Here is a 14,930-nt window from a genome sequence, read left to right as displayed (position 1 = left end):
TCGTATGCTTGTTGTTTGTATCTCAGAATACATTGACACGTTTTGTATAATAATGTAAGCCACATATTATGCCCGTTGATTTGTGCTAAGTAATTTCCATATACATATTTTTATGATCTTTGGCAAGTAAGAATTGAGGAAACCCTGAGTCCTTGTCCTAATTGCCTAGAATAGTTGTATGGCAAGACAGTGTGTCTCCAGATGGTGTTACTGGAATCATTCCTAAGTCTCTTGCAGTTATATAGTGTTTCAGCTTCAGCGGAATGGCTTACAAATGTAAACAAATATATAGTTTACACTTGATCTTAACCAAAAGGCCAAGAAGTGATAACAAATGTATGGTTTAATAGTTGTGTGCATTTCCATTTTAATTGCAGTTGACCCTTGAAACAGTGCAGCGGTTAGGGACGCTGACCCCCACACAGTCAAATCCACTTACAACATTTGGCTCCCCCAAACTTAACTACTGAGAGCCTTGACTAGAAGCCTTACCAATAATATAAACAGTCAATTAACATGTATTTTTTGTATTATGTGTATGTATACTGTATTCTTACAGTAAATTAGAGAAAAGATGTTACTAAGAAAATCATAAGGAAAAGAAAATCCATTTACAATATTGTACTGTAGTCATCGAAAAAAATCCACTTACAAGTGGACCTGTGCAGTTCGAACCCATATAGTTCCGGGGTTAGCTGTGCGTGTTATCGACCATATCAGTTGGTGCTAGATACTAGGTATGACAGAGTAGTGGTACAGTAGAGGGGGTGTAAGTTTAGGAGTTAATAGAAAATCTTGGGTTCAAATGCTAAAAACATACAGGCTTAAGCTCTTGAGCAAAATCACTTAAATCCTTGATCCTCATTTCCCTCATCTAAAAGGAGGATAATCTTGACGAGCTGCTGAAAACATTAAAAAAAAAAAAAAAAAAAACTCAGAGCTTCTAGCAGACCGTGGGTGCTCAAATGGTGATGCTAAAAGAGGATCTTAGTTGCAGAAATGTTATGCGACTTTGATATCTGACAGCTAGTTTTGAATTGGGTTGGAAGAATTAATGTTTTTAGAATACCTGTACTGCACAAAGCAATCTACAGATTCAGAGGAAACCCTATCAAGATTCCAAGTGTATTTTTCACAGAAATAGAACCTAATTTTAAAATTTGTATGGAACCACAAAAGATCCTGTCTGGATAGCCAAAGCAATCCTGAGAAAGAACAAAGCCAGAGGCATCGTGCTCCCCGATTTCAATCTATACTACCAAGCTATAGTAATCAAAACATTATGGTCTTAATATAAAAGCAGACACATAGATCAGTGGACTAGAATAGAGAGCCCAGAAATACATCCATGCATATATGGTCAATTTATGATAGAGCAGCCAAGAATATACAATGACACAGTCTCTTCAACAAATGGTGTGAGGAAAACTGTACAGCTACATGCAAAAGAATGAAACTGCACCACTACCTCCACAGCATACACAAAAATTAACTCAAAATGGACTAAAGACTTGAAGGTAAGATCTGGATCCATAAGAGTTCTACAAGAAAGTATAGTTGGTCTGGGCGATTATTTTTTGGATCTGAATTCCAAAAGCAAGGGCAATAAAAGCAAAAAAAAAAAAAAAAAAGGAACTACATCAAACTAAAAAGCTTCTGCACAGCAAAGGAAATCATCAGCAAAATGAAAAGGCAAACTACTGAAGGGAAGAAAATATTCAACTCGTATCTCTGATAAGAGGTTAGTATCCAAGATATATAAAAAGCTCATACAACCCAATAGCAAGAAAAATATTGAAAAGGGGGCAGAAAATTTGAATAAATATTTTTTTCAAAGAAGACATTGGATGGGCAGCACGTACATGAAAAGATGCTCAATATCACTGATCATCAGGGAAATGCAAATCAAAACCACAGTGAGATATCCCTTCACACATATTAGAATGGCTGTTATCAAAAAGACAATAAATGTTGGTGACAATATAGAAGAGAAGGAACCCTTATGCCCTGTTGGTGGGAATGTAAATTGGGGCGACCAGTGTGGAAAACAGTCTGGAGGTTCCTCAAAAAGCTACAAGTAGAACCGCCTTATGATTCAGCAGTTCCACTTCTGGGTATTTATCCATTGAAAAGGAAAATTTGAGAAGATATCTGTACCCCTGTGTTCATTGCAGCATTATTTTCAATAGACTAGATATGCAAACAGCTTAAGTGTCCATCAATGGATGAATGAATAAAGAAGATATGGTGTGTGGAAACCATAACGGAACACTATTCAACCATAAAAAAGAATAAAATCTTGCCATTTGAGGGAACCTGAATGGAACTTAAGGACATTATGCTAAGTGAAATAAATCAAAGACAAATGCTGTATGATTTCACTTATATGAAGAATTAAAAAACAAAAACAAAAAACCAAGGTTATAGATGCAGAGAACAGATTGAGGGTGCCAGAGGCAGAGAGTCGAAGGTGGGAGAAATGGGTGAAGGGTTTAGAAGGTACAGACTTCCAAATAAGTCCTGAGGATGTCATGCACAGCATGGCAGCTCTGGTTAGTAATATTGAATTGCTTATTTGAAAATTGTGAAAACAGAGTAAATCTTAAAAGTCCCCATTACAAGAAAAAAAGTCACTACATGTGGTGATGATCATTTTTATATACAAATTTCAAATCACTATGATGCACACCTGCAACTAACACAGTTGACCCTTGAACAGCACAGGGGTTGGGGTGCCAACCTGCACACAGTTGAAAATCTGCGTATAACTTTTGACTGTTCAAAAGCTTTACTAATAGCCTTTTGATGACTGGAAGCCTCACTGATAACATAAGCAGTTGATTAACATCTACTTTATATCTCATATTTATCAGAAACTGTATTCTAACAATAAGGTAAGTGAGGGAAATGTCAGTGTCACTAGGAAAATCATAAGGAGAGAATACGTTTACAGTACTATACCATATTTATAAAAAAAATAAAAATAAAAATAAAAACCACGTATAAATGGACCCGTGCAATTCAAACTCTTGTTGTCCGAGGGTCAACTATATAGTGTTAAACCTCAGTTTAAAAAAAAAATGGCATCTGACAGAAATCAGTTTTGAATTTAAGTTCTTTTGTATTTTACTAGTGCTGTCCCCTTGGATAAGTTACTTTTTGAGCCCTGACCTCTTTAGCTGTTAAGTGGGTGCCATTAAGTTGTAGCATGTAGGACATAGGTGATGTACTATATATAAATGCTTCTGTATACAAATGTTCCCATTCATCATCTGCAACTGGTCCACTACTGTCAGCTTTATGATTTGGGTTCTTTGGTCGATTTTTTATAAAGTTACCCAGAAACCCTGCCTGATCCTTTGGATGGTGCTCATGATTTACTTGCTGGAATACATCCAGAAGAATGGAGTTGAGGGACACCTGGGTGGCTCAGTGGGTTAAGCCTCTGCCTTCGGCTCAGGTCATGATCTCAGGGTCCTGGGATCGAGCCCCGCATTGGGCTCTCTGCCTGTCAGGGAGCCTGCTTCCCCCTCTCTCTCTCTCTGCCTGCCTCTCTGCCTATTTGTGATCTCTGTCTCTTGAATAAATAAATAAAAATCTTTAAAAAATAAAAAAAAAAAAATTAAAAAAAAAAGAATGGAGTTGATAGGATGCCAGACTTGAAGTTTTGAGACCAAGGACATAGGTTGCAAATTTGAGAAATTTTACTCTCTCATATTTCTCTTCTTGCTTTCATGGCCCAAACAATTAGGATTAGTTAACTAAAAGAGCCATTTAATTGATCCTAACTTTCTTTTGTGAGTGCAGTTTTTTGTTGCCAAAAACATTGCCATCAGAATGCCTTTTGTTTTGAAAAACACCGAAATTCAGTTTAGTAGCATGTATGCTAGGGAAAGAGTTGCTAGATTTCACAGCTTTATTGTTATTTTAATTTTATTGCTTTTTAATTGTGTTCTTCCATGTGAAATTACCAACATTTGGCTGTTTTTAACCAACAAAAGTGGTAATTTCATATGGTTCAACTGGGTATTTTGGGGTTTGGTGACAATATTTTTGTCACACGCTTGGCAAATTGTCTAATTTTGTATCTTACAGTTTGCTGTTTCCTCTAAGAACTTAACAAGTTTTAATGCATTTTGGAGTTTGTAAATTTGTTTGGTGAATGTCATTCTCAAATGATGTGAATGAGTAAGGTAGAGAAAAATAGGTGATACTTCTTAACAAAAAGAGGAGGTGATGACTAATTTTTGAGAAAACTTTTAATTTATGGCTAACTGGATAATTGGAAACAAAAACTAGAGCTTTTTAAGCCTTAAACCTCATAGGTGATATCAGGTAAATTCTGAGTACCTAAAAATTATTTCTGAATTTTTAAAGTTCTTTGAGATTAGCGTTTTTCTGAAAGTTGTGTCTCTAGCACGTGTTAAAATGTTGTTGATGTTTTTAGATTCTGAGTGTTTATTGTTGTATTTTATATTATAAAAACAATGCCTTTTAGCTTAATTTAACATTCTGTTTGTAAAATGTATATAGTTCTCCTGTTTATTATTACCTTGAATAAGGAGCTGACGATTTGAGTTTTGTTTAAAAGGGCATTAACTTAATAAATACTTCGTGTGGATTAGAAGTAATAATATTGTGGTAAACTGTGTAGGAGCTTTTTTTTTTTTTAAGATTTTTATTTATTTATTTGACAGAGAGAGAGAGATCACAAGTAGGCAGAGAGGCAGGCAGAGAGAGGGGGGGAAGCAAGCTCCCTGCTGAGCAGAGAGCCCGATGTGGGGCCCGATCCCAGGACCCTGAGATCATGACCTGAGCCGAAGGCAGAGGCTTAACCCTCTGAGCCACCCATGCCCCTGTAGGAGCTTTTCATGTTCATCACAATGTGGTACTGGTTAATGGCTTCTCTTGCTTTCCAATTAAGGTGAAAAGGGAGGTAGTTCAATTCTTTTTTATTTGTCAAGGAAGCATTTATTTGTTTCCCAGGAGTAACATGTTGTGGCTTCCTTGCACTTGGTGGTGTTCCGTGGGTCTGCAGGTGGGCTTTCTCCTGGAAGCCCTTTCAGGCAAGCAGGCGGGGGGTGATGGCTGCTGCAAGGACTCAGATTTAGTGGGACTTAATGGCTCCCTCAGGCCTCATATCTTGAGGAACGAGGGTTTCCACTTGCTGCTTCCCTGCAGGGCTGGAGAGCTGAGCTGCTTGAAGACTGTTTCCGGTGACACACTCCCTGATGAGGTTGGCGGGTTCAGAGCTCTCTGGGTGAGGGAATTGTGTAGGGGGAAAACTTGCCTTAGGGAACTGAGCTCATTGCTGCTTATGATGCCATGAACTGGCCCTTTGTAAATACTCTTAGAGCAGTGGCCTGTCTCTGTGCTAAATTTCTCTTGTGTGTCTGTCTCTTCTGTGGTGATACTCAGTCCTGTGTCTGCGACTCACAATGGAGTCATCTTGGCTTGACTGTCATGTTAGAACTAAGTAGTAAAGAAATGTTCAGGGATCTCCCAGTTAATTTTCTGTCTTCATTTCGTATCCATCTCCACTGATCCATTTTTGGAAGTTTTATGGAGCCATAATTGACATACAGTAAACTGTGACTATTTGAAACGTACAGTCTCGTAAGTTCTGGCATGTGCGCACACTCATGACATCATCACCATCAACAAGAAAGTGAGTGTGCCATTACCCACAGAAGTTTCCTTGTGGCCCTTTATCATCCCTCCTTCCTGTCAGTTCCCCACCTCCAGAGCCACCACTGATCTGCTTTTTGTCTCTGTAGATTAGTTTGCATTTCCTAGAATGTTATTGTAAAGAAAGAACACTCTGTGATGTGTCTCCTGTACACTAAATTCTTCACGCAACACTTCTTTTCTGACACCAAATGTGTGGGTTTTCCACACATCAGGCAATTTGACACCAGCTGGGTGTCCTGCAGTTTAGCTCAATTCTGACATTTATCTCCCTGGAGACAGCATCAGATCCCACAGGTTAAGAGTTCTGTCCCATTGCACTGCCCCCTCCCCCACAACCTGCCCAACTTCTTTCTTAAGCCCAGACTGTTCCCTCCACTTCCGACTGGCTCTAAATTGGGCATTCCCACGGCCCCCTTCTTGGGGTTTATTAATTAGCCTGAGTGGCTTACAGAACTCAGGACACCAGTTTGCTTACTAGATTCCTAGTTTATTTACAAAATATTTTGAAGAATATGGTTGAATAGCTAGAGGTCTGGCAGAACACATGAGCTTCTGTCCCCATAGGATTTGGGATACACCACTCTCCCAACATAGCAATGCATTCTGGCTCACCAACCTGGAAGCTCTGTCCTTTTGGGTATTTATGGAGGCTTTATTACATAGGTTGATTGATTAAATCATTGACCCGTGGTGTGCTTGAACTCAATCAAGTCCATCCCTTTTCCCCAAAGTTGGGGGTGGGTGGGACTGAAAGTTCCAACCCTCTGATCACGTGGTAGGTTCCCCTGGCAACCAGCCCCCATCCTTAGTGGCTTTCCTAAAGTCACTTCAATAACATACTCAGGTGAGGTGGAGAGGGATATATTACAAATATGAAAATCGTAGCTCTTATCACTTAGGAAATTTCAAGGATTTTAGGAGCTCTGTGCCAGAAATGGGGATGAAAACCAAATATATATATATATATATTTTTTAAAGATTTTATTTATTTATTTGACAGATAGAGATCACAAGTATGCAGAGAGGCAGGCAGAGACAGAGAGGAGGAAGCAGGCTCCCTGCTGAGCAGAGAACCCGATGCGGGGCTGGATCCCAGGACCCTGAGATCATGACCTGAGCCGAAGGCAGAGGCTTAACCCACTGAGCCACCCAGGCGCCCCCCAAATATATATTTCTTACTATAAATCACAGTATCACAGTTATGTAAAAGGAATATACATTTTATACAGTATATACTCTTTTTTTGGTCTGGTTTTTATTCAGCATAATTATCTTGAGATTCATTCATGTTGTTACATGTATCAATAATTCATACCATGTTATTGCTGATGAGTTGCGTTTATCTAGTCACCTTTGGTGGATTTGGGGATTGTTTCTAACTTTGGCTCCTTTTGAGCTACTATCATTAAAGCTGTGTGAACATTCATGTGCAAATCTGCATGTAGGCGTATGCTTTTATTTCTTTTGCATAAATACCTGGGAGTGGAGTGGCTGGATCATACGGTGAGTGTGTTTAACTTTTTAGGACACTGCCAAACTGTTTTCACAAGCGGTTGTGTTAGTTTCCATTTTCTTCAGCAGGGTGTGAGCATTCCAGTTGCTCCACATCCCTACCAGCACCTGGTGTGGTGGGTCTTTCTAAGGCTGGCCACTCTCTCAGGGGTGTGGTTGCACCTCACTGTGGTTTTCATTCGCACCGCCTTCATGATGAATGCCATTGAGTTCCTTTCAGTTCATCCTCTGCAAAGTGTCTGTTCAAAACGTTTGCTCATATATTTAATTGAATAGTTTGCTTTATTACTGAGTTTTGAGAGTTCTTTATGTATTCTGCATATAAGACCTTTAGTAGATATGTGATTTTTACTTCTGTCCATTTTATTAGCAATTTTTCCCCTTTTATTCCAGAATGTAACTTTGGGGAGTGATGTGTGATTCATTTATATTCTTATTTTTGGCACTTTCCCCCGTCAAGTGACACACGAACTCCTTGGCATCCTCTTCATTTTTTTCCTACCTTTTCTTCCCCTTTATGTCAATATATTCAGTCTGTGTTCCTTTTCCTTAGGACCAGCTTCTCAACCAGCTGTACCCGAGTTAATCCCTTCCGGGGTGTAGTCCTCTCTTCAGGGCAGAAATGATTTTTAATTATTATCGAATGTGTTTGTTGACTCTAGGATGGTCAGTGCATTGTTTCTTGAGTCTGGAGATCTACCATTCTAGTGTTGATGAGTGTTGAGTTGGCCTGCCCTCAAGTACCCCAGACTCCTTGTCAGAAGCCAGAGCAGGGGTTCAGAATCAAAGATGGAAACCCTGGAGACAGACTTACCAATATCCCCTAGTTACTAAATGTTGTTTATTTTTAATTTAATTCACTGTGCTTACTGTGTGATTTCAATTTTTTGAAATTCATTCACTTTTTTTGGTGTTACTTAGTTCATGGCCAAAGTTTTCATGTATGTTTAAAAAGAATACATTCTTGCATTGTTATGTACAGATTTTTAAAGTACTGTCAGTTAAAATTTGCTAATTATATAGTTCAAAATACGAATTCTTTTGTTATCTGAAGTATGTTGGCATCGTGTACAAAAAAAGATAATAAAAGTTCTCAATATGAAACATGCATTTGCCTTCATTTATTTTATTGCTTTTCACTTGAGTTTCTCTCATGTCTTACAGTAATATTGCTGTCCTTGTCCGCTTTTTGTTGTTAGCATTGGCCTGGTATATTTTTGCAGGCAAAATTTTCCGCCTTCTTGCTTATTTTGTTTTGGATATGCTCTTCAGCTTTTTTAAAAAAACTGAGTTTGTGGGGCACCTGGGTGGCTCAGTGGGTTAAAGCCTCTGCCTTCGGCTCAGGTCATGATCCCAGGGTCCTGGGATCGAGCCCCGCATCGGGCTCTCTGCTCAGCAGGGAGCCTGCTTCCTCCTCTCTCTCTGCCTGCTTCTCTGCCTACTTATGATCTCTGTCTGTCCAATAAATAAATAAAATCTTTAAAAAAACAAAAAAAAAAACAAAAAACTGAGTTTGTGTGTTGCTTGCTTTGTTGTTGTTGTTGTTGTTGTTAACAGAGATTCATGTACAGGTTTGAACTGCATGGGTCCACTTCTGTGTGAATTTTTTTTTCATATCGTATAGTACTTTAAATGTATTTTCTCTTCCTTATGTCTTTCTTAATATTTTCTTTTCTCTAGCTTACTTTATTGTAAGAGTACAGTTTATAATACATATAATATACAAAGTGTGTTAGTTGACTTTATGTTACTGGTAAGGCTTCTTTCTGGTCAACAGTAGACTGTTAGTCATTAAGTTTTGGGGGAGTCCAAAGTTGTATGTAGATTTCTGACAGCACAGGAGGGTGAGAGGAGCCCCTAACCCTCATGTTGCAAAGGGTCTATGTAGTGGGTAAAAACAGTGATGCCGGGTCCATACTATCTGCTTTTGAATTTAGGCTCCGCCACTAACTGTTATGAGGTGTTGGTCAAGTTTATCTAACTCTCGGTACTTTAGTTTCTTCTCTGCCACAGGGAAGTATTAATAAATAGTTTCTACCTCAGTTTGTAAGAATTAAATGAATTAGTATATTTAAAACACATAATAATGCCTGGCACATTATGTAAGTCTTAGCCACTATATTAACAGATGAGTTCATCAATGAACATTCATTAAAATTATGCAGAAGACCACTGTTAGTGCTTTTTATAAAATTTTTTAAAATCCATTTTCTGCCCACTGCTGAGTTTATTCAGTTTTTTCCATAATAGTTTTTATTGATACACCAAGTATTTTTTACTTGTTTGCACTGAATTAAAATAATAATTACACATACAATACCTGAATATATTCTCTTTTTTTGAGAACTTGGAACCCATTTGAGATTAAAATGCTCTTTGACTCTCATGTCCATCCATCCCCCTTAGAGGTAATCACTGTTATGAACTTGGGATGTTTTCTTCTAGACCTTTGATAGGCCTATCTATATATACACACATAAAGGAAATATGTAGTCACTTTTGCGCAAATGCTGTAGTGTTATTGTGAACCTTGCTTTTTTCATTTATCACCGTATTTTCGAGTTCACTCCATATATATTTACCTTATTGCTTTTGACAGCTTCCTTTCCCTCTTGTAGTCATTTCCAGTTTTTCACTATGGCAGTGATGCTGTGAACATTATTGTACATGAATCCCTGTGCACTAGTGAGAGTATTTCTCTCAAAAGAATAAGAAGCAGAAATGGGAGGTCAAGGATATGATATTCTTAGTTTTATTGGTTATAATCCTTTGGAAAGACAAGTTGCCATTATTTACACATCCATGAACTAACTCTACTATTTAACTTTCGGATACTTGATAGACACACTTAAATTTTCCCAGTATAGTAAGGGAGAAAAATCGTATTTCTTGTGGTTCCACTATCCTGATTGCTAGGGAGATGGGGTATCCTCTTATCTCTGGGTTGGTTGCTATTTGTGTTTTTCTGATGTGAGTTGTCTAGGTCTTCCCATTATGGTTCTCCAGCCACACACACACTGATGGCCACATCCTCTCTGTCCTGTGTTTGGTTTATTATGTCCTCTAGTCCAACATTTCTGCTTTTTAACTTTTGGAGAGTACTATCATTTATAGTTCTCTCATGTTACTGCATATATTTTAAGTGTAGATCTGTTTTTTCCATTTCCGGGGATTCGAAGCCCAAAGAGAAGCCTAAACAAGGAGTTCTGTTTGTACCTTTTACCTAGACTTGTTTTGCTTTCTTCAGTCTTCCTGTTCAAATTATGTATCTTTTGAAATGATTTCCTGTAAAGAGTTAATAGCAACACACACACACACACACACACACACACACACACACTAGTTCTTATAAATGCCTCATTTTGATTGAGAGATTTACTTAGTATTGCTAGGGCCTAAAGAAGAACAATGAGTTACCTATTACCCAAGTCAAGGAAAAGGAGAGGGTCCCTTCCCCTTGTCCCAAAGATTATGTTAAACTTTAGTTTTCCTTACCATACCCACACACTACAGCATTTCTCTGATTCCCCTTAGAGACTGGGTATATACTCATAGTCTTATGCATATAACTTTCTGGCCAATGTCAAATGAGATTTGAGTTACCAGACGTCATGCTGAATCACCCTCAGCAGAGATGGAGGCGGAATGCTTCCCTGGCCTGGGAGCTAGGATAGGACACAAATATCTGGCTTTCCAGGATGGTTAACCAAAGGCCAGCTCCTTATAAAAACTCATGTGTATCGAAAATACAAACCAGAATAAGATTAGGAGCTCTACCCTTAACACGTGTGGCAGCAGTGTAGCATCAGGAGTTGGGGGACCAGACAAAACCACCTATTTAGTACAATAATAAGATATCTTCTGTAAACAGAAATTTGGAAATGTAGATCAACTTCTTCCTTTCATGGTTGGAGTGGACCACTCACAGCAGATTGTCAGGTTCTTGGTTCAGTGTTGGGAGGGTGCCTGGAAGAGGAGGGAATAGAAGCATCATATGGGAAGTCAAGGTTTACGTGGATACCAAGGCAGAGAATTGTTGCTGCCTTGGCTGCCTTTATATACTGATAGAACACAGAAATGAGGTTGCCTTGGCTTGGTGGCACATTTACAAATGCAGCTCATGGGGGAACATTTACAAATGGGAATGTGGTGGGCAGAGCACCAGCCAAGTCAGAAAGTAAGCCTCTCCTGTCTCCTGGGTCCTTGGCAAAGCTCATAATGCGGGTCATCTGGGATCTCTTTGTCTTGATCTCTGACTATAAAATGTGAAGAAGTTAGCCTATATCTCTGAGGTTCCATTTATCTAAAAAAGTTTATTTTATTAAATAGCTGGTTTTGTCTGGCTGGTCAAAACAGGGAAGGAAAATAGTTCCTGGCAAAAGCATCTTCAGGGCTCCTAGAGTAGTACCATGCATCAGGATGAATTTGAATCCCAGCAAAGAAACAGAAAACTGATGTATGCTCAAGTATAAAATACATTCTGTCATGTCAGATGTACTGAGTGTCTGGTTATATGGGCAGCAGGGCCTTATACAGGGACTTGGAAACAGAAGACGAATACATTTTTAAAACATTTCACATCTAATAAGAGCTTAGTAATTTATTTAAATAAAAAATCCATATTAGAGAAGCATAAGAATAAATTTAGGTAAATTTAGATAAATAGAAATAAATGGTGGAAAGTTCTAGAACAGAGGCTTTTTTTTTTTGGTAGCACTCATCACCCTCCCCCGTGATATCACCCCCAGGAGGAAAGAACAGAGGAAAGAGAACCAAAGATTGTTCTTAGTGATTGTTCTTTGCCAAGATTTCACTCTACTTCCCTGTATTCTCATCTATGACAGATTGCTTTTCATCACTTATACTGGCTTTGAGTTTTCTTCCCTCAGCAGAGAAACTGTAAGACAGGAGCCAAAGGGGAAAACCTGGGTGGGGAGAAAACTCAACCTAGACATCGAATCTCTGCCTTTTCAGTTAGACCCGCATATCAGCTTCCACCTGAAGTGTCTTTCGGTGCCTTTTTATAACCCACAAAAGGCAAATGGTCACTTCTTATGTCAGAATGCCCTCATTAAATAGGTACTTGACAGGCTTTAGGTACATCACATTAGTCTGCAGACATGAATCTGCTGTTTTTCCCTGGGATACTTGCATAGTTATTGAGGCCGCTTAGCAATTTTTAAAAGTGATGGAATGCGTCCCTTAAACCTTGAGTGAGGACCTCCGTTTTCCCATCCGCTGTGCTTAATGAGTAGCAGCCCCCATGTGCCAGGCGTGGTGCTGCAGGGTCTGTGACGCCATGTCCCCCTCCCTCGCCCGCCACGGAGTCTTTCTAATTAAGTTAAATTAAATTTAAATTAATTTGCCAGGTACGAGAAATACCTATAATGTAGTGGTTGTCATGCTGAGTTGTAACTTAATTTGTATGTCTTTGTTTCTCAATAAACCTTTAATTCCTTGAGTAAAAGGATTGTGTCTTTTTTTTTTTTAAAGGATTTTATTTTATTTATTTCTTGTGAGAGAGAGAGAATGAGGAGGGGGAGAGGGAGAAGTACACTCTCTGCTGAGCAGAGAGCCTGATGCAGGACTCGATCCCAGGACCCTGAGACTGTGACCTGAGCCGAAGGCAGATGCTTAACCAAACAAGCCACCCAGGTGCCCCTAAAGGGATTGTGTCTTCTTTTTCTTTACTCTTTGTATTGGCACTAGCTAAAGAATAGTAAGAATGCACCAAGTGTTTGGAGAGCAGATGACTCCAATATGGTAGTTTCTGAAAGGCAGTGAAATATCTAACTGAAAGGACAAAATAGAGCATATCGGAGCTGGAGGAACGGAGGGAGCATATCTTCTTCTTAAGAGGAAACTGAGGCCCACCTTGACTTTGATAACCTGCTCACGGTCACGTGGTGTTAGTGACAGAACTGGGACTACAAGCCTGGCCCCCTGTTCCTAATCTAGTGTTGTTTCACCATACCTTCCTGTGTCTCATCATGTAGAAACATACAGACCATGTTCTGAATAGCAAAATGTAATCATTTATCCCAGCAAAGCGCTATTGATTAAATCTCACCCAGTTCCCCCCGCCCTCTCAGCCCACCCCTCCCAGCTTTGATCTAAAACTTAGCTAAAAGAGGAGGTGAGGCCGGAGAGCTCTAGAAGGTAATGTAACCGGTTGGGAGTTGATGAATCCTAGGCTCTTCCACTGGCTGTGGAATGCAATATGAGGGGCGAACATCTCCTGGGGAATGTCAGTAGGCAAGCAGCGTGCTGCCAGACTGGGGTGCACAGACATGGCCCTTGCCCTTCAAAATAAAAAGGGCCCAGTGGGAAGTATGGTGGGAAGTCAGAGTAAGGGCTTGGCAGCACTGTGTCACTCTGTTCCGTACGAGTGTGGGGCCAGGACCACCTCTGCTTGGGTCACTCTTGAGTACAAAACTCACACATTGAAGTCAACATGATTAAAAAGCCAGACATCTATTGCAGTACGCACCTGTTTAGCTCGGTGTGGGTAATATGGTCCGCACCGCACGATTTAGTCCTACCTTGCACAGCACTTTGATTGCCTGGCACGCGGCAATCAGAGCAAAGGTTACCAGCACATCAAGAATAGAAAAGACAGAATCATTAGCACTGTCAGGTTCTGCTGGCCGTGCGTGCTCTCAGAGCTCACAGGATGGTCTTTATGGCTGCAGAGGGGAGAAAGGAAGCCATCCCCAAATCTACTCATGTGATTTTGTACACTCAGCTGTCACTATCAGTAATATTGTTTTAAAATATGTCATAAAGACTTAATGCACTTAATATAAGTTATTCTGGATCCAGTCAGCCCTTTCTACAGTTGCAGTCCAGGCTGGGGAATGATCACAGTTGTGGGTTTCAGTTTAATTTATACTGCCTGTTGCAGTACATCCCATGCATGAAAGTGATCTATTATCCATACTAATGAGCCATACTAAGTGTTACTCCTTTTTTCCCAAAAAAGGGAAAAAAGAGGTCTGCGTGCATATACTTCAAGTACACTCAAATATTCAGTCCTCAAGAATATCAGTTTCCTTTCTTTTTGCTTTGTGAATATAGTTAGCTGTTTAAAGTCTTAACAAAAGAGGAAGCTGATATGTTCGTCTTGTTGTTACCATGATGACAGAGAGTTTCTCTTTCAGTTAAGATGTAAAAAGTTGCAAACAAGCATTGCTTCCCTCAGTAAGAAAGAGAAGAAGCCGTTGATCTGTGAATTATTAACTTTTCTTGAAAAAAATTACACTTCAGTGTAGCAAGCCCTCTTGACAGAGGGACACTTAAGCTGTTTTGTGTTTTGCAGAGCATGGGAGGAACAGGTAACCACCATAGAAGTGGCTAAAATGAGTTCTTAAAGGTTGAATGTGAGTTAACACATCTGTTAAGAATAACTAGGAGTCCAGATACAAGTGGGGGTTCACACTCACCAGCTCTTTTCTGCAGGCCTCTACCAAGTGCTTGTGAGAAAGATGAGTGGCGAGCCTGGCGACTAGAAGGGACCCCACCGGTGGTGCAGCCATGTGGGAGATGACCATACTGGGGGACTGGCAGGATGGGACATCTGTTATCCTGCCCCTTCTCTCCTTTGACTCAGAAGTTGCTGGTAGGGCAGGAGATTAGCTATCCCCCAAGACCCACATAAATATTACTGCTTCTAGAGGAAGGCTTGGAAACCCTTTTGTCCACGCTTTGTAACCAGCAAAGGTCTGTTT

The sequence above is a fragment of the Martes martes genome, assembly GCF_963455335.1.
Source record: "Martes martes genome assembly, chromosome: 3".
NCBI classification, from domain to species: domain Eukaryota; kingdom Metazoa; phylum Chordata; class Mammalia; order Carnivora; family Mustelidae; genus Martes; species Martes martes.
The sequence above is the reverse complement of the archived record's forward strand: the minus strand, read 5'-3'. Positions refer to the sequence as shown.